At 42.7% G+C, this 17020-nt stretch overlaps 1 protein-coding gene and 1 pseudogene across 1 annotated transcript in view; one reads left to right on the top strand and one right to left on the bottom strand.

Moving 5' to 3' along the window:
- Positions 1-17020, bottom strand: part of TRDMT1 (tRNA aspartic acid methyltransferase 1) — a 57603-nt gene that overhangs the window by 31663 nt on the left and 8920 nt on the right. The window lies entirely within an intron of this gene.
- On the top strand, positions 8657-9836 carry LOC109393563 (HLA class I histocompatibility antigen, B-14 alpha chain pseudogene; annotated as a pseudogene).

The following is a 17020-nucleotide window of genomic DNA, read 5'->3' as shown; positions in this document are numbered from 1 at the left end:
TTTAATTTTTTAGACTTCCATTCAGCAGCTCTTTTTACAAAAGGTGTTTGGTGTTGAAAATAATTTATTGTCCTAGGATTAAGAAATGCCTCCTTCCATCAAGCTTTGATAACTTATAAGATAAAATCACTTGGAAAGTGATAGATTATTTTAAAATTATATTTTGTTTAAAGGGAAAATAAACCTTCATTTGTTTTTGCTTCTTATAGAAAGTCTGTATTTCAGAAACCTTATAAAGGGAGATAGTCCATATTCAATGGGCATGTTTATTTATAAAACACACGCATCAATAAACATAACACAGTGTCAATTATTTTTTTAAATATGAAAGCATCAAATGTGCTGTTTTCTGAACTCACATCAGTAAATTTGTACTTATGGGGTTTACTAGGGATCTTTCTGGGTTCTAACCAAATCATCCTACTGCTTAGTCTGGTAATTCACCACTGCCTTCTGGATCAAATCCAAACTTCTTAGCATGGTCTGGACCCTGTGTACCTGGACAGCCTCCTCTCTTGACGTCGTCCCTGACCAACCCCACTCTCTCCCAGTTCACACTCACCACATGCCTATGCACACACTTTCCCCTCAGGTAAAAGCAAACTATTGTACTTATCGGGCTCCTAGTGGGCCATGCTCTCTCAGTCCTAGTGCCTCTGCGCTAGCCTAGTCTGCCCAACCTCTGACACCATCTCTCTTGTCCTAGATCACTCAGCTCAGACATGACTCCTCCAGAAAGCTTTCAGGGCTTTCATCACTCTGTAGCACATGCTATCATCACATTTATCCTAGGAAACTGCCTCTCTCACTCGACTATGTGATCTGACAGAGCCCGGGCCATGTCTCATCACATGGGCCCTCGCAGCTCTCAGACACTGCCGTGACTGGCCCCCACAGGCCCTCAATAAACATCTCTTGACTGAATAGATGTGTGAGAAGGATGAACTTGATTTCTACAATCAACTCCTGATTACTGGTGATTGCCCTCTTCACTGTCCAGTTCACAGAACTAACTTAAAAAGTCTTAATATGCTTGTACTTATGTGATTATCGATATTTCAAGGGTTGTTTTGAAGTAGGTTGTTTGACATTTAGATCAAAGTTTTACCGTGGAAACACAATCAAGTTCCCAGAATGGCCTACAAAATTCTATTTGTCTTATAATTTCTTACATACAGCACCGTTGGGCAGTTAGTAAGTATTTATCACAGGACCTCTCATGTCCTGGGTGCTCTGCTAGGTGCTGTGACCACAAGATGAGTGGACACTTGAGTTCTGCTTTGCCAACATCCAGCCCCCCTTTGCTGGCGATAGTCCCAGATTTTCTTTGGGGGATCTTGCCTCACTCACTCTCTGTCAAAGTGGTTCGGATGCCCTCAAACCCTCCACCCCTAGTTTCTATGCAAGCATGTGTCAAGTGTCTGAGCCAGTAAGACTTGCCAGAGTGCTTGCAGGATGCGCACAAAACTCAAAATAAGCTAAGTACACACGAGAGGAAATGCCTGGCTTTTTCTTGGGCAACCAGGAAGAGACGCTTGATCTTTCTGACAGAGTTTAACCATGGAAGGATATGAGTTCAGAGGCCACTACAGCCATCTTTATGTAGTAAGGGAAGAGCGGACATAAAACGCACCCAATCCAGAAGGAACAAAGCTGAGATACATAGAGAATGAAACAGGTTCCTAGTGAGAAGATTTGAGCCCCTTTTACAAGCTCTACCCCCAAACCAAGCTTATACATGGGCTTGATTATTACATGAGTTTTACAACCTTTATGTAAACCAGTTTGGGTTGAGTTTTTGTAACTGAAAATAACAGTTCTAATAGGCATTCAAAAGAACACACTTAAATATCATTTGTCACTATGAAGAAATGTGTGTCACATTCCAACTTGGCAAGCAGAGCAACATCAATGCCAAAAGCTTTGGGAATGAGCAATTAATTAACTATATATCTACAAAATAGAAGCACTTCTCTTGATCAAATTCTCACCAAGTGTCCTAAATTGAGGCAATAATGGCAGGAGTCCCAATTTTGGGAGCAAATGTTTCATTATGAAGCCACCCAATCACCTAATCCTATAGATATATCCTAAATACAACAAATATGTAGAGAGCCATTTGTAACCTGTATCTCTAAAGTCTTTTAAGAAGCACATATTTTCAATGGTATGGTGTTATCAATTCTTATAAAACTCAAGTTCTGAAAGGAAAAACAATTAAAATAGAAATTTCAATGACAGGCATTTCAAAAATAAAGAATTTTAAATGCTCAATTAACACATAAAAGGATACTGAACCTCACCAGTAGTGACAAAAATCCACATTAATTGGTTTAACCTATCGAACTAGCGAAGATGATATAACAGGAACACTGTCTAGTAGCAAGTGTTTGACAAAATGTGCCCTTCCCCATGTTGGCTGTCATATATTAATTCAACCTTTCTCTTACTGGACTTTGCTATTCCACTTCTGGCAATTTATGCTAAGGAACTATTTGGACAAGTAAATAAAGACATAGGACCACATACATGTATGAGAACAGACATGTTAAAAATGGTACCCATATATACTGACATAAAGTGATATACATATTTTTAAGTACAAAAAGCAAGTTACTAAAAATCCTGTTGAGTGATGATCCAAGTTTTGTAAAGTGTATGTGCATATGCACATTAAGAAAAAAAAAAAAACAGCAAGCGTAAAACGCGGGCTATCTCTTGGTGGTAAGGGTGGAATTTGGGGGTAATTCTTATTTCTTCCCTTAAACTTTTTTGGATTTTTTTTTCTTTACAATAGTACTTTTATAATCAGTAGAAAGCAAACCAACAAAAAAACTATTTTTATCTTGGAACAAATGAATTCAATACTTCTATTGACTGTGACCCTGAGAAATCACAAAAGGAAAGTAAATATCAAGGTCAGAGAAAAGATTCGGATACATTCTCAAAACACGCCCATTGGACTGTGACTCCCCCCCACACACACACACACACACCACTGAACAGCTGTAACTCAATGCATTATTTTATCCCACCAATTCTCAATAGTCAAAAGAATAAAAAACAATAAGAATTAACCTACACTGACATAGTTTTTTAGAGATCAACAAATGACTAGCATATGGCCAAAAATGTAAAGAGTTGAAAGCTACCTATTTGCATTACAGAATTCAAAGGATATAAATCTTTCTCCATTTTCCCCATGACATTTAAGATATTTCTCTTAAGCTCTTAAATGAAAAAGACTACCAATGTTTAAAAATACATTATTCAAACAGTTAAGAAATGAACAATACAAACGTATGTGATCCAGCCTATTACAGGTTTCAACAACAAACATTTTGTTTTACACAAATTTGCTTTGTGAATGAACATCTATGAATGGTTCATCACTACAAAATGTTGAAATGTTCTTTGCTGATGTTTTCTCATAATTTAAAAGATGACAATTTCTGATCTATTCATGGAAGTCAAGGAAGAAATGACATAAGCATTAGTACTCTGTAATCTAGTTTACTATGAATGAAAAGACTTGTAAAAATATAATTACGTTTCAATCATAAAGATCCCCAAGATTAAACAAAAAACTCCACTCTAAATTTGTCCTGACAGTCTGAGCCCCTTTGCTTTATACTAAGTCTTGAAAGCTTACACTATATATCATTATTGACTTTATGAAGTTTTAAACCCCATCCTGAATTTCTGCTACAGGCACCTCAAAAAGAATTAAGTTTCACAATTTTGCACTAGGCCAGAAAGTATGTTAGTCATAAGATCTCAGAGGAAAACATACTTCAATTACTTCATTCCTCATTTTCCTCTTCCACACATCCTCCTACCTATTTATACTTAGGGTGTCAAAAAATGTATAACATTTTAAGAAAGGAAAAAACTGTATTAAAATTGTAATACTCAATATATATCGATAACAAAAGATGAATACAAGTCATGTGTATACCTTTTTTTGGCACCCTCTGTATTTCTCCGCAAACCTTTTTCCATTAAGCCATATAGAATTCGAGAAATATTAGCTATTATTATTTTTTATCAAGACTGTCATAGGCACACCCTAGGGAGATGTTTTAGAGAAAGAGAGAGAAAATTCATATGTTCTGAAAAGAAAATTAAGCATACAGATATCTAGCCCGTTCTCTGCCTGTGTTTGAATTTTAGCTCCACCAGTTCCAACTGTGTGACTTAATGCAATTTCCTTGACCTCATTATGCCTCATGTCTTTACCAGCAAAATAGAAATAATAAAGTACCTACATCATAGGATTTTCTGAGGACTACATGTCTTTACCAGTAAAATAGAAATAATAAAGTATCTACATCATAGGATTTTTTGAGGACTAAAGTACTTAATACCTTTAATGTGCTTACATTTGTGATGGCCATATAGTAATCCCTCAATAAAGGTTTTGCTATTGTTCTTAACGAAAGTACAAAGGCGTTTTTGTGTGTGTTTTTTTTTTAGTTGAGCCATCCTGCCACCTGTTGGAAGCTCAGTGGCAGCTCAGCTCAGGCCGGGAATCGAACCGCTGTTGCTCAGAGCTCACACTCTTGAGCCAGCTCTTAACCAACTGAGCCACTCGGCTGGTTCCTACAAAGACTTTTTAAAATATCACATGCTAGAAAGAACGGGGTGTGACAGGAACTCTCATTGCAAATAGATGTGAGCAACAATTGAGGATTCATTATTATAGAGAGTAGTTTGGCAGTGTGTATCTAAAGCCTTAAAAATTGCTTTGGATTTATCAATTTTATAGTTGGGCACATATCCTAAGGTGTGGTAGGCATTATAATGACCCCCCAAAGATGTCCACATCCTAATCTCTGAAACCTGTGAAAGTGTTACCTTACATGGCAATAGGGGCTTTGCAGACATGATTAAGGATTTAAAAAGAGGTTATCCTGAGTTACGCAGATAGGCCCAACGTGATCACAAGGAGGATGGAGGAGGGTTAGAGTCCGAGAAAGAATCTGATGAGGGCAGGAGAGGTCAGAGAGAAAGACTGGAAGGTGCTATACTCCTGGCTTTGAAGACAGAGGAAGGGGTCACAAGCCAAGAAATGCGGGTTACCTCTGGAAGCTGCAGAAGGCAGGGAAACAGATCCTCCCCTAGAGCCTCCAGAAAGGAAGGCAGCCCTGGCAACACACGGAGTGTAAGCCTTCTGCGCCCTCCACAACTAGAATGAAACAACTACTTGCCTTGGAGCTGACGGGTCCTGAAAAAACAGACTGTTCCCCAATAAAAGAAAAAAAGAAAAAAGAATGTAAAAATGGTATTTTAAAAATATTCAACTTCACTACTAATCAAAAAATTAAAATAATTTCACCTAGCAAATTATAGTTTTAAATATTATGTGAGCATATTTATGGTCACACAGTTTATTGGATACATCCCTTTAAGGTGTAACTTGACAATATCAACTTTTAAAATGTTCATGCTCTATGACTTTATTCACTCACTCAACAAATCTTAATTGAGCATCCGCTACGTAACAAGCACTATTCCATGTGCCAAGGATACAACAGTGAACAAAACAGAATAAACAAATCCCCACACAAACAAAATTCCAAACAAAAACATCCCTACCCTCACAGAGCTTACATTCTAGAAGGGGAGTCAGTCAGTGAAAAACATAAACAAGTAACATATATATAGTACGATAGGCAGTTCTAAGTGCTAAGAGGAAAAAAAAAAAAAACAGGAAGGGGGATACGGAGGCCAAGCAGAGGCTGCCATCTTCGATACTGGTCAAGGAAGCCCTGAGAAGACGACATTAAAGACAAGGGACTAGTCAAGTGGCTACCTGGGGGACAGCACTCTAGGCAGAGGGAACAGCAAGGGCAGGGCCCCGAAGCAGGGAGGGTCTTGGTGTGTTTTCTGGGAGCAAGGAGAGCAGCATCCCTAATTCACCCCCAGGAGCTAACACTGGTAACAGGACAATGTGCATCCTTCCCAGCCTTTTTCTAAGTTCAAGCTCACCTACATGTATGCATGTATGTATATACACAAATATAAACACACATATGTGTATACATGTGTGTGTGTGTGTACATACACACACACTGTATGTATGTACCCAAATATAAGACAACTAGAATAAAAGCCAATTGCCTCATCATTTTATCCACGAGAATATCCACAATTAGATGTACGGCTATTTTCATTATATAGATGAAAGGATATAGGTGAAACTATGAAACTATGAAAATATCCTCATATTATATAACTCATTTAGTTGCACAAACATATTTTAAACAACACTCTCTTGTGTTCATTTAGAAATATTGCTTTTTCCACTTAAATTTCATAAAACAACTTTATTCTGCTTTCTCATATGCATCTTTGACATCGAGGTGTTTATCGTCAATAGAGCACTTTTTAAGACATCTAACAGTTTTCAAAAGCACATCAATTCCCTCAAAGTTACTTAAGACTAGAATTTTTTTGAGTTCATGCATAATGTCACCAGAAATTTTATGCCAACACAAATAACCATTAGCTATTTGTGATCTCCACAAAGCAACCCCCTACTATGTTGCTTTGTAAAGTAATTTCCAGGTTTGTTTACAATGATATCAAACACCTATAAACTGTAAGGTCATCCCCTTAAAAATTATTTCTAAATCTTTAAATTCATCTGTGTGGGGCCAGCTGAGTGGCTCAGTAGGTTAAGAGCTAGTTCAAGAACGCGAGCTCTGAGCAACAGGGTCTCCGGCTTGATTCCCACATGGGCCAGTGAGCTGCACCTGAGCTGAGCTGCCGCTCAGCTGCTAACAACAAGGTTGCCGATTCAACTCCCACATGGGATGGTGGATTACACCCACCCACAACTAAGATTGAACACGGCACCTTGAGCTGAGCAGCTGCAAGCTACCGATGGGTGGCTGGATGGGGACTGGACTTGGAGCTGAGCTAGCTGTGCCCTCCACAACTAAGATTGAAGGACAACAACTTGGCAGTTCCCCTTCCCCAATTCCCCAACACTGTTCCCCTTCCCCAATTCTCCAATAAAAATAAATATAATAAAATAAAAAATAAATTCATCTGTATGATTTTTCATCAATTCCACCAAGTGACCTAAATAAGCATCTAAAACTGGTATTAAGTTTTTTGAGGATAATATACTTTAGCCAAGCAGCATTTTATTACTTTACTATTCAAAATGAAGTATAATAATTGAGGAATATGAAGATCCTTTATAAGGACTAAAACACAAGGCCATAACTTTTTTTGAAGTAAAATTTGGGGGTAGGAAATGAATATATTATATTGCCGAATTTATGACAAATATGTCATTAAGAGCATACGTATATATGTTAAGGTTTTATTTCTGTGTTTGTTTTAAATAATGGAATCACAAGCCCTTTGATTTTACAATCATGGGAGAAAGTCAAAAGGTGATCTCTTCATAGACACAGATCTCTGGGTTTTAAGTATGTTTTCCTTGTCAAATATTGAAGTGTCAACCCACAAAACAATCTAGAAAACTGATAGATTGACATCTTTTCCCTCAAGCTACAGGCACCAATATTCTGACAGTTCAAAATTGAAAGAAAGCTCTGACAGTCCAATAAAAGAAATCTCATTGACTGGAGTTCAAGGTAGAGATAAATTATCAGTAGTAAGTCAAAATCAACAAAGAGCACCATTAAGTTTAATATTCGGAGTATAATTTTAACAACTGACTCAGCTAACAATAACCACAAAAGTAAATTAAGGCCACAAAAAGAAAATGCCTTCTGAAGAGGCATAGAAATTACTCTGGTACTTTATTATCATCTAAATCTCAGGGGTTTTAGGATAAAATTTAAACAAGGCAAAACTATTTAGTGTCTCTTATTTCATCTATTAAAGTTCAAAGTACTTTGAACTAGAACTGTGTAACTATGAATCCTTCAAATTATGGGGTTTTTTTGGATCAAAATTCACCTATATTTATGGAACATGCCAAAGCCTATGAGGGTCATGTGTGCTAAAAGGCTCTGGCATTTGTTTCTTAAATTCAGCCTCATTCATTGAGAGCTAAAGAATTACTAAATTCGCTATTGAGTTTCAACAAAAAGCACTAATGTGTGAAGAACTATCATGATGAACTTTCTAATGGAATTGTTTTACTGTAATCCAAGGGGTTTGTTTTGCTAGGTTTGAGTGATTTAACATCCTAGAATGAAAGGAATTAGTGGCTAAAAGTAAAAGCAACTATTAATCTAGAGGAAATAACGGTATTGATCGTATTTTTTTAATCCCAACATTCTACGTGTTTTCCAAAACTGAGATGCATTTTTTTTTTTAACTTCGGCAGGATGAGAGCTGTTTGGCACTATTTCTGAAGAGCACTTGTTAGAAATACTCCTGATAATTTCACACAGACAAAGCAGAAGACCAACAGAGTTCTATGGAGGCTCTGGGCACCAACAGATACCAAATTCTTCACGGAACCTTAATCTCATATGTCTTTGTGATAGCAATCAACCTCTTCTCACAATCTGTGTTAGGTTCTCTTGTCTGGAAAATTATAATGCGGGCCCCAGTTCTCACTCCCATCGGGTGTCAGGTTACTTGAGAAGGCAATCAGTGTCACCACCTTTCCGGTTGGTTATAAAGTCCCTAGGAACCACAGGCTCGCGTGCGAGCACGCAGATTGTCCCCAGACCCCGGAATGCGGATCATGGGCCCCGGAACCCTCATCCTGCTGCTCTCGGGGGCCCAGGCCCTGACGGGGACCCGGGCGGGCTCCCACTCTCTTAAGTATTTCTCCATCTCCTGGTCCCAGCCCGGCCGCGGGGAGCCCCGGTTCATCTCCGTCGGCTACGTGGACGACACGCAGTTCGTTCGGTTCGACAGCGACGCAGAGAGTCCGAGGGAGGAGCCACGGGCGGCGTGGATGGAGGGGCCGTGGGTGGAGCAGGCGCTGCCAGGGTACTGGGAGCGGCAGACGCAGACCTGCAAGGTCAGCGCACAGAATGACCGAGTGAGCCTGAACAGCCTGCGCGGCTACTACAACCAGAGCGAGGCGGGGTCTCACACATTTCAGTGGATGTCTGGCTGCGACGTGGGGCCGGACGGGCGCCTCCTCCGCGGGTACATGCAGTACACCTACGACGGCACCGACTACATCTCCCTGAACCAGGACATGCACTCCTGGGCCGCAGCCGCCACTGCGGCTCAGATCACCAGCACAAGTGGGAGGCGGCGGGTGAGGCGGAGATCCTGAGGGGCTACTTTGAGAGCACGTGCCTGGAGTGGCTCCGCAAATACCTGGAGAAGGGGAAGGAGACGCTGCAGCGCGCAGACCCTCCAAAGACACACGTGACCCACCACCCCACCTCTGACCGTGAGGTCACCCTGAGGTGCTGGGCGCTGGGCTTCTACCCTGCGGAGATCACCCTGACCTGGCAGCGTGATGGGGAGGACCTGACCCAGGACACGGAGCTCGTGGAGACCAGGCCTGCGGGGGACGGGACCTTCCAGAAGTGGGCAGCTGTGGTGGTGCCTCCTGGAGAGGAGCAGAGATACACGTGCCATGTGCAGCACGAAGGGCTGCCCGAGCCCCTGACCCTGAGATGGGAGCCACCTCCTCAGGCCACCATCCCAGTGGGCATCATTGCTGTGCTGGCCCTTGGAGCTGTGGTGGCTGGAGCTGTGCTGTGGAGGAGGAGGCGCTCAGGTAGAAAAGGAGGGAGCAATGCTCAGGCTGCAAGCGGTGACAGTGCCCAGGACTCTGATGCATCTCTCACTGCTTCTAGCAGCAGTTCTGAACCTTTCACAGGGGTCGTCGTCACAGGGGTCGCCTAAGACCATCCAAAAACATATTTTCGATGGTCTTAGGAACCGAGACACCGCTCCTCTATCCATCTCCAGGCCCACATGCAGATACGCGCAGATACGCCCACATGCAGATATGCACAGATACGCCCACATACGAGTACCCGTGGAACCCTGTGAAAGGGTCATTCGACCCCCCCAAAGGGACCGTGACCCACAGGTTGAGAACCGCTGTAAAACATGAGACAGCTGTCTTGTGGGGGACTGAGTGATGCAAGATTTGTTCATGCCCCACTTTGTGACTTCAGGAACTTCTGATCTCTCTTTCTGCAAAGGGCATCTGAATGTGTCTGCGTTCCTCTCAGCATCATGTGAGGAGGTGAGAGACTGCCCGCCCCTGCCCTCCATGCCACCTCCCCACACTGACCGAGCCTCTTCCCTGATCCGCTGTCCTGTTCCAGGAGAGGCTGTTTCCATCCCCACCTTTACTTCATGTCACACGGAGCAGCAGCCTCCTACTTCCTATTGAAGTAAGAATCTGGATGTGAATCTGTTTTTTCAGTTCTTACCATGAAGGGTTGATGGGTTAATTAAAGGAGATGATCCTAAAGTTTGAGAAGAGATAAATGGAAGCCCTGAGAACCTTCCAGAACCCGTGTGTTGGCTGTACTGAGTCTGTTGCGGGTGGAGACAGGAGAGGCTCTGAGGACCGAGCGTGGACGCAGCCTGAGCCCAGTGGGTGCTCAGTGCTTCGTGGGCAGTGACGTGGTCACTCCTCAGCTGGGTCACCTCTCTGCCCCTTTGTCCTAGTCCCTTCAGTAGAATTCTGTCCCACCAGGACCTGTGATCACAGTGACTAGAACATCACCCAGGTCTGGTCTTGTCAGTGAGGGCTTCGTGTGGCCAGGTCAGACTAGGCTCAGGCCTCAGCCTGGCCCTCGGCACCCATCTTCTGGGTGTTCATTTGCTGTTTCTATAGAGGGATATGACTTTTTTTCCTTGTTACAAGTCCTGGTCTCATTCTCCTCTGGGTGTCCTCTATCTGTGAGCAGCAGGAAGTATTTTGAAGAGGATTCCCTGGGTGCTGGAAATGCTCTTTGACGTGGGTGATGTTTGTCCCAACGTTCACTTTGAGAAAATCCACTGCACACTTATGATTTGTCCACCTCTTTCTATGGGTGTGTTAACCTAAAAATAAAAAGGCTTTCAAACTGAGAAGCAACAAGCATTTGAGATTTAAAAAAAAAAAAAAAAAAGGAATAGCTATTTGGGAAGCATCGATTCAGACAGAAGCCCAAATAGTGTCCCAGTTAGGAAGCTAATTGGCGATGGGTATTTATGAGAAAGGGAAGGGGAACAATTACATCACTAGAAGGAAGGCATTTCTATTGGTGCAGATAACAAAATGTAGTGATGCTAATTCTAAATAAAATTTTCAGTTCAGTCAGAAAAAAAACAAAAAAAAACCCAAAAAACACTATGCATGGACCATACTTTGGAAAATGCTAATTTAGCTTGTCAAAAAAAAAAAAAAAGGGCCGGCCGAGTGGCTCAGTTGGTTAAGAGCTCGCTCAAAGGTTTGAGCTCTGAGCAACAGCAGTTCGAGTCTGGCCCAAGCTGAGCTGCCACTGAGCTGCCAACAGGTGGCAGGATGGCTCAGCTGAAAAAAAAAATGACCTACATGATTAAGGCCTTACTCTAAGCTTAAACTTATCACAGTTGATATTTACTTGAAACTATACATATTTAATAGCAAACATAACTCTAGTTCATTTATTCAGCTGCTCATTCACTCAACAAATATGTATAAGCAATGTTCTAAACAAAGGCGATCCTATTATGGAACGTATATTCCAGTGGGGTCTGGAGGGACAAAGAGTAAAGGAAGAAACAAGTATATTATGTGCCTAACAATGAAAAGTACTACGGGGAAAGAAGAAGCAGAATAAGCCAGGCAGTGTGGGAGAAATCCTATTTTTATACGGGTTGTTTAGAGAATGTCTCTTTAACAGCAACCTGAAGGAGATGAGGGAACAGGCCTAGGAAAGGAACTTTCTAAAACAGAGAGAAGAGACACTACAATGGCCCAGAGATGGGAGCATACTTGTATTGTAGGAGTAGCAGCATAGAGAGCCACATTACAAACTGAATGTTTGTTTCCCTTGAAAAATTCCTATGTTCAAACTCCACCTTTCAGTGTGATGCCAGTATCAGGAAGTAGGGAGTTTGCGAGGTCCTGAGGGTGGAGCCCTCATGAATGGAATCAGTGCCCTTGTAGGAGTCCTTATATGAGGATACAAAAAGGCAGCAGCCTGCAGCCTGGACAAGGCCTCACCAGAACTCAGCCATGCTGCCACCCTGACCCTAAAATTCCCAGGTCAGGATGAGAAATGAATTGCTGTTGTTTATAAGCCACCCAGTCTATGGTACTTTGTTACAGCAGCTCAACTCACTAAGACAGCGGGTCAGCCTAGAGCGGAGTGAGCAAGGCGAGGGCACAGGCGATGTGGTCAGACAGGAAAGGGGCTGGCTCTAGACCCAGGAGGCCTGGGGTCTTACTGAGGACTTGAGCTTTCACTAAGTGATGTGAAAACCCCCGCAGAAACGTTCATCAGAGGAATGATTTATCTGACATTTCTCAAGGATCCCACTGACCACTGTGTTGGAAGTAAACTAAGGGTGATAGAGCAGAAGCAGGGAGACCAGCAAAGAGGCTACTGCAATGATACGTTGTCCAGGTTTACTACAAAAAGAACCCAAGGCAAAGCTTAGCTGCAAATGCTTTTCCTGGAAGGTAAAACCCCAACGTAGCAAGAGTGAGCAGAGGGCGGCAAGGAAGGAGGAAGAGCAAACAGAAGGCAATGCATTACTGAATCAGTCACAGCCGCACAAGAAACGCCAGCTGATCGCTCTGTGGGGAAGGACTCAGTAGGGCAGGCTGTGTGGAACCACCACCCTCACAGCAGTCAGGGGCAGGGCTGTATCAAAGGTGACAGATGCCCTGCAGGAGAGACGTGATTTGGTGTAAAGCATCACTTCCACATCCCCATGTGCATCTGAGCAAGGACCACTGGAAGGGAGAGGGAGGGAGAGATGCACCTGCTGACGCACCTGCGGGCTCCTTCCTCATCCCGTCTTTTACTGGCCAAAGTCACACCATGAGGCATGCATAGGAAACACTCCTGTGTTTCTCCTTTACTCACATTCCACTACCACACTCACAATATTGGGACACCAGATGTGTCCATCTAGAACATTAGATGTGTTCCCCCCACACTAAGCAATTTGGAGACACCAACTGGATGTGCACAATTCAATTCCATTCTGACATAACCGGAGTTAGTGCCAACCCGACAGGGTAAGGGCTCCGTCCCACAAGGCTGCCCCCATTTCAGACACCAATTGCAAGTAGTGAGTCCCCAGGTCCTCCAAAACTTCTGTCCAAACTTGGCTACAAATCTAAGGTTCCCACAACCCCTTCTTGGATTTCATCATTTCCTAGAACATCCCACAGAAGTCAGGGAAACACTTGTGTTTACCAGTTTACTATACAAAAAAGGACATGATAAAGAATACAGATGGGGGGGGGTAGTGGGGTGGCAGATTGGGGGAAGGGGTTGTCACTTTGAGGAGTGAAAAGAATAACTATTGCACTGTGTTGTAAACCTGCAACTAATTTTTTTTTAAAAAGAAAAAAAAAGAATACAGATGAGCAGCCAGATGAAGAAACAGGGTGAGGTCTGGAAGGCTCCCAAGCACAGGAGCTTCTGTCCCAGTGGAGTTGGGGTATATCACCTTCCTGGCATGTGGATGTGTTCACCAACCCAGAAGCTCTCTGAACCCTATACTTTTAGGACTTTTTGAGGACTGCATCACCTAGTGACAATCATTAACTTCATCTCCAGCCTCTCTCTCCCTCCCAGAGGATGCAGGTAGGACTGAAAATTCCAAGCTTCTAATCATGGCTTGGTCTTTCTAGACACCAGCCGTTATCCAGAAGCCCACCAAGAGTCTCCTCATTACCACAAAAGACACTCCTATCATGCAAGAAATTCCAAAGGACTTAGGAGCTCTGTGCCAGGAACCAGGGCAGAGCGCAATCTATAAGTATGTTTTCTTTAATTTCACAGGCAGGACTCTCCCCCTCCATTCCACTTAGGGTTATGTTAGGAAAGCCCTCCAGACAGCTGCTGGAGCTGCTGGACCCCTGTCCCCAGCCTGGCACTTCACCTGAGTCCGCACACTGGGGGTGGACTGTGCATTCTGAGCCAGCCCCAACCCCTGGCGGTGTCAGAGCATGAGGCGCCAGCAGCCAAGTCAGGGGCAACCCTGAACAAGCAGCCCATATGAGTGATGTGAGTGAAAGAGAAGAAATAAAGATGACTCCAGGGCTTAGGTCTGGGTGACTGTCGGAATGGAGATGCTTGAAAGGCTGCCAGGGCAGCAAGTTTTGGAGGAGTAAGGAGAACCAGGAGTTCAGTTTTGTATCTTTTTAGAAAAAACAGAGATAATAGGAACATGAACAAATCTTGCTTTATAGAAAAATTACAAAGAAGCTTACTTTAAAGTTAGTCAGAGTTATCAGCATAATCAAACATAATGCTTATGAGTCGATATGCTAGCTGGCTCTTTTCTCACCAACTCACTGCCGCCCAGCACGTACTCCCACAGCTCCGTCAGTGCCCTCCTGGTGTCAATCAGGACACGCTCAAAGGAGCATGAGTATCTTATGGCATGCTAATAAAGGTCTCTACTCCCCCACTAAAAAAACAAACAAACGTTTCTTGCTTAAATACGCATGGGAAGTGCTGATTTAAGCCAAATAGTGTCTTTTTTGCAAGGCTTCTCAACACCTCTGATACATTACTATGTCCTAAAAATATTTTAAGGGACCATATCATGTGACGTTTCCTAAACTTGTTTGAGTACCCAGGCACACTCAGGAATACCTCTCAGGAACCTGCTACGTAGGAAGCCAGTGTGCATGTCTCCACACAGACCACGCTATTTCCTGTCTGTGTGTCTATATAGGACATGCCCCCTGTCTGGTATACACTTTCCCTTCTTTGCTATCTGGAAAACATCCAATCGTCCTTCAAAATCCTGCTTGGAAAAAATGTCATAATGAAATTGAACAGCAAATCACCAATCATAAGAAAGAATATACCAATTGCAACATGTACAAATCACAAAATAAATACAAATAACGAGCATATGGAAATGTTCAACTTTCTAAGCAACATTAGCAGTGTTACTTAAATACTATCTACCAGGAACTACACTAGCCCTATGTATACACTGCTTCATTAAATCTTCCTAACAAGCCTGTAAGGTTAACGTTATTGTCCTAATTTTATCAATGAGGAAACCCAACACCATTAAGGAGGGAAAGCCAGTTACAAAACAATGTGGGAAAAAGAAAGGAACTAAGGTTTACTGAATATCTACATTATTTTTCACACTTCAACTGTTTCATTTAACATTTACAACACCCTTGGAGAAGGTATTATCGTGTCCATCTCACAGATAGGGCTACCTGGGCTCAGAAAGTTAAATAACTTTCTAGTATTCACACAGCTAGAATTTGGCAGCTCTGATTCCTAAATAATGGCATTAATTTTATCACTCAGAGAAACATATGGAGTCATTCAGAAAGCACCAGGAAGGAGGACAGGGAAATGAACACAAGACCCAGGTTAGAAAAATCTCTTCCCTAAAGAGAAGGTAAGTTTTCTAGGGAATCAAGAGGGCAAAATAGAATATTCCACTTTTCATCACTCTTTTCTTCTACATCTTCACATTTATCCTACTTATCATCTTTTGTGGCTGTAAATAATTCTTTCCTTCACTGATCTATTCCTACGTGATTCAAATTGATTCTGAAAGCTCTTTGACAACTTCGAATATCAGAACAAAAGTCAAGTTTGTAGATACGGAGAAACTGGAACCCTCATACATTGCTGGTGGGACTATACAATTGTGCAGCCACTATGAAACAGTTTGGTGGTTCCTCAAAAAGTTAAACATGGAATTGTGATATAACCCAGCAATTCTTTCCTAGGTATATCCTCAAAAGAAATGAAGGCAGGGATGCAAATAGGTATGTACATAGCAGTGTTAATCACAATAGCCAACAGGTAAAAACAACCCAAGTCCATTAACAGATGAAATAATAAAACGTGGTACATGCAGACAATAGAATATTATTCAGCCATAAAAAGGAATGGAGTACTGATATATGCTACACCATGGATGAACCTTGAAAACATTACCTAAGGGAAATAAGCCATACATAAAAGGATATAATTGCACTTATCTGAGGTACCTCCTATCGACAAATTAGTATAGTGGCTACTAGATCTGGGAAAAGGGGAGATGGGGAATTATTTTTTAATGGTACCAAGTTTCTGTTTAGGAAGATTAAAAAATTCTGGAATGAGATAGTAGTGATGGTGATGACTATAAATGAACTTCATGCCACTGAATTGCACACTTAAAAATGGTTAAAATGGGTATCCAGGGAAACACCTGGCAGGCACACTCCAACTCCAACAGACTGCTTATTGATACCCGGGAGTATACAACTCGCCTTAGGTCCCCGATTTCCGCTATGCGCATGCAGAGTTGCCTGGGTGGTGATTGGCTGTCGGGCTGCTTGGCCTGATCTTCAAGCAGCTGATTGGGACAGGCTGAGACTGGGAGTTTTCCTGGGAGTGTAGGGCCGCAAGCTGTGCACCTGCGTGATTCGGCGTGGGCTTTCCAGGCAAGTTGGTGTGGGCTGGCTGCCGATGCAGGAGCGCATGCTGCTCTGACTTGGTGGGGGCCACTGACCACATCCTGTGCTGCCTTGGGGGCCTGCCCCGCCCACCTAGAGCTGTGTTGCCAGGGGCACCCTGAGCCCCTGGTCCCTGTTCCCTACCTCCGCAGGCCAGAGAGGGTTTTTTGCAGCAGCAGACAGCCCACAACAACCTGTGAGGATTTTTGGTGGTGAGCTCGGTTCCAGAGTACACAGCAGATAATTGTGGGAAGCTTACTTCAAGTCTAGAGGGAGGTCAGCACATGACGCACTGAGCTCTTCCCCCCAACAGCTGGTGCTGAGTCGCCCAGAGTCTCTCTATTGCTGAGCAAGTGGTCTGCAGATTAAAGCGGGCAGAGAGCCCCCCCCCTTTTTTTCCCTCTTTTTCTCTTTTTTCTTTTTCTTTTCTTTTCTTTATTTTTTTTTCTTTCTAGGTGATCTAATACA

Source organism: Hipposideros armiger, unplaced genomic scaffold (genome assembly GCF_001890085.2).
Source record: "Hipposideros armiger isolate ML-2016 unplaced genomic scaffold, ASM189008v1 scaffold_383, whole genome shotgun sequence".
Taxonomy (NCBI): domain Eukaryota; kingdom Metazoa; phylum Chordata; class Mammalia; order Chiroptera; family Hipposideridae; genus Hipposideros; species Hipposideros armiger.
This window is presented reverse-complemented; position numbering and strand designations above follow the sequence as displayed.